The sequence below is a fragment of the Balaenoptera borealis genome (assembly GCF_965194805.1).
Source record: "Balaenoptera borealis genome assembly, chromosome: 2".
Classification (NCBI taxonomy): domain Eukaryota; kingdom Metazoa; phylum Chordata; class Mammalia; order Artiodactyla; family Balaenopteridae; genus Balaenoptera; species Balaenoptera borealis.
The window spans coordinates 103,875,329-103,888,580 of NC_138867.1; the positions used below are offsets into that span (position 1 = coordinate 103,875,329).

The following is a 13,252-nucleotide window of genomic DNA, read 5'->3' on the forward strand; positions in this document are numbered from 1 at the left end:
GACCACAGTTTTGAAATATGACATAAGCTGCAGTCCCTGTAGGGCAGGCGGGGCACCCTCAAAATATTTAGATAACTGGGATCTCCTTTCTCAGAGATTTTTCTCTAGAGTAAAAGAATACTTTTTAAAAGCTCAAACAGCTTGAAATTCAAACAGCTTAAACAGCTCCAACAGCTCAACTTGCAGGCTTTTCTAAGGGAACAGCTTGGTCCCGGAGGAGCCAGGCTGAAGGCTTCTCTTTCAGTTCCCATAGAACAGCCCCTATTCCAAAGGAATGGGCTGAAGGCTGAAAACCAGTGCAGTTATATCAAAACACCCCCTGTTCCTGAAGGAATGGGCTGAAGGTTTCTTGGCCAGTTTCAGCTGAAACACTCTGATCCCAAATCAGACTGAAGTGCCGAATGAATACTCGTATACAGAACAAGACCTTAACGAGAAAGGACAAAAACCTTAAAATAGATCCTGAATATAGCCTGGAGAGCTTCAAATGCAAAGAGGGCAGAAGCTCAGATCCCAGAGAAAGATGTACCTTCAAACTCCAGGGTTGGCAAGAAAAGCCTTTTAAGTGAGTGACAAGTGGACTCAATTGTGGACATCTCACTTGTTTGCTCACTAGCCCCGGAGCCATCAGGAGTCTTCCCTGGTCCCCCGAAAGGCCACCAAAATATTGACCTAAAACAAATAGACTGCCAGTTCTTTGAGATTAGCAGAGAATTGCAAGTTGGGGTTGGTTACCGTAGTGAGCCACCTGCAAGTCCCAACAGGGCAAAGGGAAGGAGAGTGCTCTTATTGAGAGGAAAAGGAAGTTGGGAGGACTAGAGTAAACAAAGAGTCCATGGCTTTTCATTGACTGAGCTCTTGCTGGGAAAGAAGAGGAGTCTTTCTTCCTTTTGGGCTCTGCTATTGTTGCAGGGCATGAGAGCTCCCTCTTCTGGTCTCCTGACTCTATTTAATTGAGGTTTCTGTTTATTAGTTTTTTGTTTGTTTTGTTTTGTTTGTTTTTACGTAGGGAATTCTTCCTTATTGGCATGTGAATGTCTTCTGAGATTGTTTAATATCTATTGAGAAGATTTCATCTCTCCCACAGAAGTGTACTTGCCTAGCTCCTAGTGTTGTATGTTTGGTGGTGAGGGAGGTGACATCTCTTCCTTACATTAACTTATAAACCATTTCCCTGTTTTTAATTCATGTCTCACCCATGAGTCCTCTTCCTGGTATCTCCAAGACACCAGCTTCTTAAGGGTTTTGCAGTATAAAACGGTTCTCATATTGTCTATATATCTTTATTTGGTTACTTGAGGCTAAGGACCACTCTGATAAATTTAATTTTAAGTAACATTATATAGTAGACCTAGTACTATTTAGTGAAATGCTTTTTAATTTCTGTTAATTTTATAGCATCTAACCCCTAGAATCTCTATACTAAATGCATTTCTGAAGCTATTGACTTCTCTCTCCATTTTGTAAGGATAGTAAATGAAACCTGTAGTTCAGTTAGGAAATGACAGGTTGTTAACTTGTGACAGGTTTTCAGGAGCCCTCTTGATGGATTAACTACATCTAAATTGCAATGATACCCTGAAGTCCTCTTTACTTACCTTTTACAGAGTTGAATGTACCATCATCACATACCTTAAAAATGTACTCTTCAACTGTAAAATGTTTTCAGAACAAAATGGCATGAGTAAGTGAGTATGTCATTCTCATGTGAGCTACTCTGTGGGCTTTTCTTTCTTTCTGGCTCAAATAAATTTCATGTGAAATTATGGGCATAAGTCCACTTTTGGAATGCTGAAACTGAAGGAGTTATTACCAAGAATCTGACAAAGCTTTGCCTTTTAACTTAGATCTTTTTCCATGCAGCATCTGTAAACTGATTAGAAAAATATAGATAAAATTTCCATATTAAACTGGCTCACAAAAGAATTATTTTGACTGTGACCCTCAGATTTGTGGTCCTCAAACATCACGAGATATTTTTTATAGTTTTTTCTAGTGATGCCTTGAAATCCAAGTATCTGCCCTCAAGTAAAGGAGACCAGATTTGATATTAATTTCCATAATTTCTTAAACCATATTTAGTTTTTCTAGAATATATGTAATGAATATAACTTTTCTATCTTCACAACCGAGTATTAAGATATTAGGCCAGTGATTCTAGAATTAACTCTTTGAATAAATGATATACTATAGCTGTATAATATTGATTCTGACTCCATTCATCTTTTATAATTAATCAAGTATTTTATAACTTGCAGCAATATTGCCTGTAACTTGTGCAGTAAGTCCATTGTTACTGGGATACCTGGGTCCTGGGAAGTACAGTTCCGTGCAGAGCTTCTCTGACTACTTCTGCTACCTGGAGCTTTAAAATATCTTTTTATTCATCCAAAGAGCAATATATGCCAATGATAGAAATCCAAATGATATAGATGGTTATGCAAGGAAAGGAAAGTCTCCTCCTGATGCCAGATATGCAATCCACCAATCCCTCCTCCCCAAAGGCAACTGTTAAGTTTCTTGAATATATTGTCTAGAAATGTTCTGTGCATGTGTAAACTTCACATATATAAAATATATATATTTATATATAAATGTTAAATTTTAAAATATACATGTATACACATGTACACAATGTTAAATGTTAAATATACACACATATATATCATACAGTGTAATGCTGTGTAAGTACAAACATACTGGACATGCTGTTTTATAACTTGCTTCTTTGTTTAAAAATAGATCTTAGAAATTATTCCATATTAACACTAGTATTACTTATTAGCAAATATAAAAATTGGATATATCCCTAGAATTGGAATTGCTTGTTCAAAGAACATGTGTATTTACAACTTTTAAAAACTTTTGGTCTGCTTGGAATTTATTTTGATAGGAGTAAGGTAGGGATCTAGCTTGATCCATTTCCAGATGGCTGCTAGCTTTCCCCAACATTCTTTGCTGACCAATCAATCTCTCTCTACTACTCCAACATACATAGTTTTTATCATATACTAAATTCCATATATATGGAATTCCATATATATATATATATATTCCATATGTATATATATATTTAGACTTTATTCTCTATTCTGTCAGTCAACTAATCTATTCATCTTTTTAATTACCATAGCTTTTATATTAATATCAGAATAGGCTGGTCACCTACATTTGTATGTTTGCTTTTTGATCTAATCCTTAAAATTCGTTTTTTTTTAAGTTTAAAAAGAAATCCTCAAACAGTTTGGATTGATTTATGGAGATTTAAAATCATTAAGTGTCTCCTTATGTAATAAAAGGGCATGCATATTATTTTAGTTTACATGGTTTTACTATTATTTGTATATCTTTAAGTGTTTCCATTTATATTCTAAAATAAGATTATCTCCATTGCTTGATTTGTCAGCCCTAAACAATATCTAGTGATAATCTGCCTTGCAAAATTAGAAAAATCAGTGTGCTTATATTCTTTATACCATATTCTTTCCTTTGTTCTTCCTCTCAATATTTATTAATTAGATTGTTTTTCAACATATTTATTATTTACAGCATTTATATTCTATTCTTTCACCAAATTCTACTCTTAAATAATTTCCATGGCTTTTTTATTCAAGTAGAATCAATTTACTCCATTAGTCCTTTATTATTTTTGCAATTATTTTTGAGTTCCCTCATGTTTGAGATGTTATTTTCCTTTATTTGTGAAGAATATCTGGCTGGGAATGAAATTTCTACATCACCCTTTTACCACCTGGATCCTCTAGACCTGCTTTACTGTTACCTGGCAATGAAAGTTCTCATGGAAAGTGAACTCAGGTTCTTATGCACCACACACCAATAGGTGACTTGATTGATTTTTTGGCTTGGGTGCTCATAATATCTTTTAAGTCCATCTTTGAAATTTTGGGGTTGATTGTTTTATAACAATTTTGGAGGGGAAAATTTATCTTTCAATCTTTTATTTCAGGAAAGTTTTCTTCTATTATATCTTTTAGCAAACTTCTGTCTCATTTGTTTTGTTTCCTTTTTCAGCAATGTCAGTTATGCCTATTTTGGAACTCTTTTGTCTGTCATATTCTTTCATTTTCTGTCCACTATTTGTGAAGTATTTTCTCTTTTTCATTTTATTTTGCTCAGTTTTATCAATGTTGTTCTCCATATTCATGGCCTTGCTTTCAGTAGTATCAGTGCCCCTTTTTTGATGCTTCTAATGTTTCATTCATTTAAATCATGATTTTATTTTTCTGTTTATTTTATTTCATTAGTTTTATGTAAAAGCTCCTTATGACCTTCATCTGCTTTCTTTATATGTTTTGTGATATAGTTTTCCTGGTGTAATTTTTGGCTGTCTTCATTTTTTTCTTCAAGTATTTCTTTATATATTTTGGTGGGTTTTTTCCTTTGGTGTATCTTTTTACATATTTCATGATGGTTCATTTATAGTTATTACTCATCTTAGAATTAAGGCTTTTAAAAAAGGGGGAGGGAAAGCTGAGTCATTTGTCGAAATAACAAGATATGATCCTTTGAAATAAGAGCACTGAGAAGAGATGAAAAAGCACAAAAGACAAAGGACAAAGGATAAGACAGCAGAAAGAAATGAATAGTGAACTGTGGAGCTCAAAAAGAAATGGGAGGGAAAAACAAAATTGTAACAGAAATGAAGACAACATTAGATGCTGCAAAAGATAAAATAGACAGCATGAAAACATAGTCAATGATGAGTAGAATAGGCTTGGAAAGCCATTTTTTAGTGGACCAGCTTTTTTTTTTTTTTTTTTGAAGATAAAGTATAGCGGAAGAGCTTCAAGAGTGAACTGGATTAATTAATTGTCTTTGTAGGCTTTATAAATTAAGAGAAAACCTCATCTGTGGGTTGGATTCTGCTGTTACCTAGTAGAACTTCTTATTGGGTCATGTTGAAAATTCCTGTGTTTCAGGATTTCTTGTGTACTGATTTAGTGTTTAGCTCTTACCTTGCCAAGAACTGGTGACTGTCCTCCATCTCTCTTCTCACCTCTCACCCAACAGGTGAATTTTTCTTTCAGTATGTCAGTTTTCCCTTTCTTGGCTTCATTGCTCTCAAGTGCTCTGCCACGCACCCAGATCTTACCTTTGCAAGTAAGGAGTTGTGGATTTCACTCCTTATCTGGTGCCCTCTAGTAATCCAGAGATATGCATAATCCACTCTCAGCTTTCTTTCTTAATGAGGTCTAATACTCACCATGCTTGGCAAACTTCTTTTTTTTAAATACGTATTTTTTAATTGAGGTAGAGTTGATTTACAATGCTGTGCCAATCTCTGCTGTACAGCAAAGTGACTCAGTTATCCACATGCAGACATTCTTTGACAAACTTCTTAAAGTATGGTTCCTCATTGTGGCTGCATACACATACACATTTATATTTCATATTTCTAGTTCTATTTCATATTTCCCATTTTTCTTCACATTGTAGTTTTGTCTGTTTCAAAGAAGAGAGCCTAGGCTTTGCCATATTAACTAGACTTCTTGAAATGGTCATATGAGAAAGCCATTCCTCTGAACTAAGCATTGCTCTCTCACTGTCAATCACCTTGTAGAATGAAGACACTGAGTTAATGACATGGTGACACTTTAAGTCAGAAACACTGGAGTCTAAATTTATTTTTATCATGTTTTGAAGGGCATGGGAAAGTGCTGGAGAAGCATGAGTGGCAGCTGCCTAAAGGGTGAAGAAATTGATGAGGGAAGAAGTGTTGCCTTGTTGCTCCAGGCACTGACTTTCACAGTGACAGCCACTGGCATTCTCCTAATGACTCTGTACTTCCTTGGTTCCTGAGACAGTTCTGAACAAGGCAAGATGTTAACAGTCCCAGATTCATTGGTTGGTAAGACCTGGAATTAGCAGTGCTGTCCACAGATCAAGGGTAAGCCCAAGGTGTTCAATATTTCCAAATTGCTCCCAGCTTATATTCTATGATTGGACTATACCCATCAAATTCTGGCCCTCCATAAAATAACTGCTGAATGAATGAATGCTTTGATTCCCTTCTAGGACTGGAGTCAGGCTTCAAATCTGGCTATTCATCTGGGGCCCTGTTGCAGTTCCTCTGTATTCACATGGCCTTCTACTCTATGCCTTTGTCTTCTCCTTTTCTATCTGAAACAAAGACTCTGTCATTGGATTTAGAGCCCATCTGGTTAATCAGGATGATCTCATCTTGAGATCCTTAATTACATCTGCAAAGACCCCCCCCCCCTTTTTTTTTCCAATAAAGTCATATTCACAGGTCTGGGTGGATATATATTTTGGGAGCAGTCATTCAACCCTCTACACTTACAAAACATGTATTGGAGAACATTCTCATGTATGACAGACATAGTCCATCAGTAATAAATTGATATATAGGAAAATTGTAAGCTGTGATTTATGTGAGATTCTCAAGGAGGTAGCTACAACCCCACCTCCTTCCTGCCTGCTCACCTCTAACATAACAGTGAACTATTGCAGTGGTAGTTGAAAATCAGTGGATGATTATAAGGCCACTTAAATGCCTGTCTTTGTGTATAGCCAGGATTTTACTTTTTGCTATGCCTCACGCACAAGGTTGAACTCCCCTGACATTGACACGTGTCCCAACCTCATCTACACTTGCTCTGTTCTTTTTGCGTTTTATTTTGCTGACCCTATGTGGGCCCACACTTTGACACACTGCCTGGTTCTGTAGAACTTCCCCTCCCACCCTCAGCCATATTGTGAGGGTCCTGGCATGATTTCAGTGCATACTGCATTTTCAAAGAAGAAAACACTTGCAAATTCTGTCATTGTACTTAAGCTCATTTTGCTGTAGTTCTGTAAGCAAGGAGTAGTAATAATAGAACAGTGGGCACCCAATTTGTTGAATGCAAAACAAAGGAAGTTAGGCAACCTACCTAGGTTCACACAGCAGGTTATTGGTAGAACTAAGTTTCACATCCAGGTCTTTCTAACTCCAGAGTCCAAGCATGCAGCCACTATGCTGTAAGGTTCCATTGGAAAGCAGCCACTTGAACCAGGCATGGGCTTATGTCACCACAGTGGGCAAGTTTAACAGAACCCCACAACAGGCAATCTCTATGGGATCATCTGACTCCTCAAAATACTGTAGAGAATGAAATACATTACTTTATCCAGAGGATTAATTACTTGATTAAAGAATATAATATAAGCATATATAAGAATATAATATAAGCAAGAGTATAATTCTTCTTGCTCTCTGGTAACAAAGGCTGCTTTTAAGTTAAATTTTCAATGCTGTGCATGATACACAATTCCTATAGGTGGTAGAATGTTAGAAATAACCTTGCTCATTTAAAACGGCATGAGAGAGAGGGCAGGGTATAACAATGGTGACCACAGTAAAATGAGGAACAGTCGAAGGCTCTACCATAAACAGCAAGAAAAGCATTGAAATTATACAGCCTAAAGACACAAAACATTTCATTTCCCTTTGCATGAAACTGGTCTGACCTTCACCGTCCTGAAATAACAGGAAATATTATTTCTCTGGTAACCGTACTGCATTTTAGGCAAGTAGTTAAGCAGAATGCTCAGCATGAATAAATACAGTTAGAAATTGTTAGGGCAGATCTCTATGAAGAGTGCATGTTAAGCAGTAATAGAAATGTAAGAGCTTACAACAAAATGAAATTCGTATTGTAAAGGTCAGACTTGCCTAAGAGAGACTTTCAGGTAAACTATTGGGTTGAAAACCCGATTCCTATTTTGTTTTAATAGTTAGTAACATATGGTGGCTGAGGTGATGTGTTTCAATTGAGTGAATCTTGTTGCTTTATCCTGTGCTTGATTCAGCAGAGCTGTGGATGATTTTTGCAGGACTATGAAAAATGGCTGAATTCTCTCTTCCTCCAATCTGAAATTAATGACTAGAAACATTACCAACACGGTAGGTTTTCAAAAAAATAGTGTAAGTACTTTATCTAGAAATGGTGTGTTTTCCCTTAGATAAACATGCAAGATATTATGGGATAGTTTAGGAAGACAAATTTATGTAATTTTGAACTCAGCAACATTAGGTAAAAACAACTAATTTTAACAATATTAGCTAAAAACAACTGGAGGTAAGAATCAGAGATATATATATATCTATATTAATCTCTGCCTGATTCCTGGATTTGAGGTATACTGCCTAGGCTCATTCCCTAGTGAGAAGACTGGAGGGGGCCATAAGAACTTGTAGGAGGACCAGAAGATCCCTAATATCACACCTGAACTGATGGATGAGCCATCAACGTTGCCTCAGCCCTTGGGGAATTTCATACTTACTTAATCTTTAAATTTATCAGACATTAATTGAACCCCAACTATATACCAGCTGCTCTTCTAGAGATGTCAGTGAAGCATAGTTACTGCCTTCAACACTGTTTCGAGAGTCTGGGCATGGTGATCAAGCATGTACGCTAGTTACGGTTCAGAGTGCTAAAGAAATGCTGAAGTTGAGAGAGAGCCCAGCTGATACCACTCCGTCTGATTAGAGGACGGGCAGGAATTCAGGAAAAACTTCTTGAAAGAGGTGTGGTTTGACGGGAGTGCAGAAGTTATTTCATCTCTGGGCCTGTTTCTTCTTCTGTAAAATATTGAGAAATGATAGGACCACCTATCTTTCTGGGTTGTCGTGAGGATTACATGAGAGAGTGTGTGAGAAGCCTGGCACTTGTAGGTACTGTAAGTAAGTATTCATTATGATTACTTTTGGCCACTTTCCTTAGGATTTAAAAACAAAAGCTTCTTAACTCTTTCCTGAGGTCAGGGAAGTCCTGAAACCTATGAACGTGAAATCCAGCTAGCCTTCTCATTTTTGTGTGATGAGCTGCATGAAATTAAGGTATAGGTAATTTCTCAAACAGGTGATTCTACTAAGAGAGTTAATGGCTTAAGAGTGAATGGTTGGTGGGACTTCCCTGGTTGTCCAGTGGTAAAGAATCTGCCTTGCATTGCAGGGGACGAGGGTTCGATCCCTGGTCAGGGAACTAAGATCCCACATGCCATGGGGCAACTAAGTCTGCATGCCACAACTACTGAGCTCACACGCCTCAACTAGAGAGCCTGCATGCTGCAAACTACAGAGCCCAAACGCTCTGGAACCCATGCGCCACAACTACAGAGGCCACGTGCCCTGGAGCCTGCGTGCCACAACTAGAGAAGAGAAAACCCGCACGCCACAACTAGAGAAAAACCCGCGCACCACCACAAAGAGCCTGCACGCTGCAATGAGAGATCCCACATGCCTCAGTAAAGATCCTACATGCCGCAACTAAGACCCGCCGCAGCTGAAAAAAAAAAAGTGAATTGTTGGCCCCATGCTCATCTAGACTATAAGGAAAAGGAAAGTGTTAATCCAGTGTTGAGCTTTTTGTTCTTTCCTGTCTCTGCCTTACTCGCTCTGCAGCCACCTTCCTCCGTAAGTACACTGCTTATGTCAGTTGTTCCAGAGACAAGGGCCGCCAGGTTTCCAGCTAATCTCATACATGATAACACCCAAGATGTGCATTTTAAAAGTTTGTTTAGATATGATTGATCACCTCAGGAAAGTCGTGTGATTACTAGGTAATAATCTTATTAGAACCTAAGAAAGCAGCTTTCTTGGTGATTTACCCTTGTTTCATTGGCTCAAGCACTGATCTCAAACCTGGTTGATCCATTTTAGTGAAAAGGTTAAAGTGAATCCACTTTCAAATGTTATAGCTTAACTAGAAATAATTTTAAGAGCTCACAATCAGGTATCTGTAAACTTTAATATTTATTTACTTATTGATTTAAATCAACTGAGGTTATGTACTCCTCTCTTTGGGCACGTATGGTGCATATTGGTATTTGGTATTCTCTGCTAAGGCTTCCTTTCTTCACTAGTATGTCCAGCCCTGTGATAGTCACAGTGTCTTTTAAACTTGCCACCTCCCTGTGAAAATTTCCTTGCTCATGTCTTAGTGGCTTCCTCTTTTGGCTCTAAGTTATGACCTAGATTGTCATCTCTATTTCTCACCTCCTCTGTTGGTGGAGAATGAGATCGCTGTCTCTGATTGTCCTGTGATTCTCTTAGTGTCAGGAACAGCTAGTAGTTTCCATGAGTGTTACAGTTCTTCTAAGCTGCTTGGAATAAAATGGGGGTATCATTTCCTAGAGGACGACGACACAGCTTTCTGGGGCTGTCAAACCACTTTAATTCATTGAGAAGAAGCATTTGACGCATATTGTGAGAGTTATGCACACATGAAGAGAAGACTATCGAACTCAATGGGTTAACATCATCTTTCAGATAAACTTCATTTTTCTCTCCTCTCTTTTGGCCCTTGTGCCAGTGAAATGAAAGATATTTTTTAAAAAAACACAACATGAAAAGAGGGAAGTATTGTTTTTGTAAAAGCAACCCTAAAACACAGCTATTGAAAGAAGCAATGTTTAAAAAATTTAGAATAGACCCATCTAAATTCTCAGTTTAAAATGACTTACTAATACAAATACCTAAAAGGCTTTTAAAAATTGTTAATGCTGTTGAATAAATATTGAATGAGATAAGTGAGGTGTCTTGAAATGGGGCTATGATTTATTATAATTATTTGTGGAATTTTGGTTTCCCATTTTAAATGGTATACCTCCTGCAGGCAGGAATGGGCTTCATTGTCCTCGTCATGGATGAGGGAAGAGTAAAATCCCCTGTCTTTACAAGCAAACTTGTTGGATTTCCGGCTCCTCCTTGACCAGCAGTTTCAGGTCTGTTTGTTTATTGGTTTATCTTTGCCTTTTCTTTTTCTTCAGGCCTTTCGGAATCACCCTTTTATATAGCAGACGGTTTTTTTTCTTTTTAATATAATCTGAAGGTTTTAGATATAGAACTATAGGGGATTTTTTTGCTCATTTGTATTTAGTTTGTTGGCAACCATTTTTGTTTTAAACCTGTCACTCTTTATGATATACTTTTAGTTTTTAATCATTTTTATTTACTATATGATCTGAGATATTCATATTTTTCCAAGTGTTTATATAATTAAGTCATGATTTAATGAGTTATCCCTTTAAGATTCAATATCTATTTGACTCCTCTTCTAGGAGATACAGATATGAGTATGCTTTCTCTTTAACCTACTTCCCCTTCTCTTCTATCACCAGAGGCAGATTATATTATTATTTCTAAATTACTGTGGTCTATAACATTTACATTCTGTTCTACTTATAACTCTCACAGTTGAGTAGTGTCTTTACAGTGATTTCTCCACTTAACCTCTAAGTTTATAGGATACCGTACTATAATAGTTGTTTTAAAGAAGAGCTCAAAGGTGGTGTGTTCCTGATTTCTTGCATGTTTCGTATGATCTGTCAATTACTTTTATACTTGAAATGATAACTGGTTTAGATTTAACGTTTTTGGTTTATATTTCCCTTTCCCAAAGATGTGGTAGATATTGCTCTATTGCCTTCTACAGTAATTTCTTTTTTTTTTAATTAATTAATTAATTTATTTATTTTTGGCTGTGTTGGGTCCTCGTTTCTGTGAGAGGGCTTTCTCCAGTTGCGGCGAGTGGGGGCCACTCTTCATCGTGGTGCGCAGGCCTCTCACTTTCATGGCCTCTCTTGTTGTGGAGCACAGGCTCCAGACGCGCAGGCTCAGTAGTTGTGGCTCACGGGCTCAGCCGCTCCGTGGCATGTGGGATCCTCCCAGACCAGGGCTCAAACCCGTGTCCCCTGCATCGGCAAGCAGATTCCCAACCACTGCGCCACCAAGGAAGCCCTCTACAGTAATTTTTAAGTCTGAGGTCAACCAAATTTTTTTCTTTCTTATGGGAGAATAGATTCTTTCTTGCGCCCCCACAGAATGCTCTATCATTAAACTCCAGAAAGTTTCTCAGGTTATGTGCTGATCATTCTATAGCAACTTTTCCTGGTATACAATGTACTCATTTTACCTATATGCTTGATTTTTCCTTTATTTCAAAGAAATGTTCTTTTATTATATCTTTGGATATTTTTTATATTTCTTCTTTAGAAATGTCAACTATATACACATTGGATCTCCTTTGGCTCTATAACAGTAATGTTCTTTCAAATACTTAAGTCTTTGTTCTTCTATATTTATGTGTTTTTAGAAATGGCTTGTTTTTTCCTTCTGATACCTTTAATGTGACCTTTAATAATGTAATAGTTTCATTTTCTCTTCTATTTTTTGACTCTGACACAGCGTTTTTCATTACATTTATTTTCTGTTCTTTTTCCTTGAGTCCTACTATGTCTTATCTGGATTCTTGTTTCAGAGGGGTTGTGATTTTTAAAATAATTTTTAATTTAAGGAATACTATATTTTTCATAATTTTTGGCCTGATTTCTGTTATAGTCTTATAATTTTTTATCTGCCTTCTGCTTGCTATATTCTTTTCCTTAGACTTTTAGTACTATTTTTACATATGTCCCAGCTGATTTTTTCTATTTTTCATCTATGATACATACCTGAATCAGCTATTCAGTGATGGATAATATAGAGGAGAGTTAGGCAGAATGCAGCAGGAAGTTTGAATTTTAGACCATGGCTTTTGAACACATTCCCATGAATATTCTACCCGAGGTATATAGTAAACCAATTCTGTGTTACCTAGAAGTCTTTCTGGCACCTAGTGAAGCCACAGTTTCTTTCTTTCTTTCTCTTTCTTTCTTTCTTTCTTTCTTTCTTTCTTTCTTTCTTTCTTCCTTCCTTCCTTCCTCTTTCTCTCTTTCTCTCTTTTTCTCTTTCTTTCTTTCTTTCTTTCTTTCTTTCTTTCTTTCTTTCTTTCTTTCTCTCTCTCTCTCTTTCTTTCTTTCCCTCTCCTCTCTCTTCCCCTCCCCTCCCCTCCCCTTTCCTTTCTCTCTCCCTCTCTCTCCCCCCCCTCCCTCCCTTTTTCCCTCCTCCCCACTTCCTTTCTTCCTTTTATTCCTGCTTGTCTGCAGGACTATTTCCACTGATAATTTCTCTACCACCATGTTTCACCCACAGCAACTCTTTTGGGAAGATGACATGTCTGTATGCTTTCATATTCAGCTTGGCAATATCTGCCACTCTGTGGTACAAAGTAAGATTTACTGAGGTTTTCACAGCTCCTGCATGAAACCCAGTTGGCCATTCAAGTGAAGAGAGATTCTTTTTTGACTTGGTATATCCCACCTACTGTGGTGAATGCCTCACTGTGCTCAGGGCCTGTAGTGGCTTCTGTCTCTTGTGGAGCCCTCCTCTGTCTTTGTATTATTT

At 37.2% G+C, this 13,252-nt stretch overlaps 1 protein-coding gene across 1 annotated transcript in view; it reads left to right on the forward strand.

The window, feature by feature from the left end:
• The window catches only part of CSNK1G3 (casein kinase 1 gamma 3), a 578,377-nt gene that overhangs the window by 161,160 nt on the left and 403,965 nt on the right, over positions 1–13,252 (forward strand). Inside the window, exon 17 of the mRNA XM_082380715.1 lies at positions 8,982–10,752. The gene's annotated coding sequence lies outside the window, so the exon portion shown is untranslated. The remainder of the gene's footprint in view (positions 1–8,981; positions 10,753–13,252) is intronic.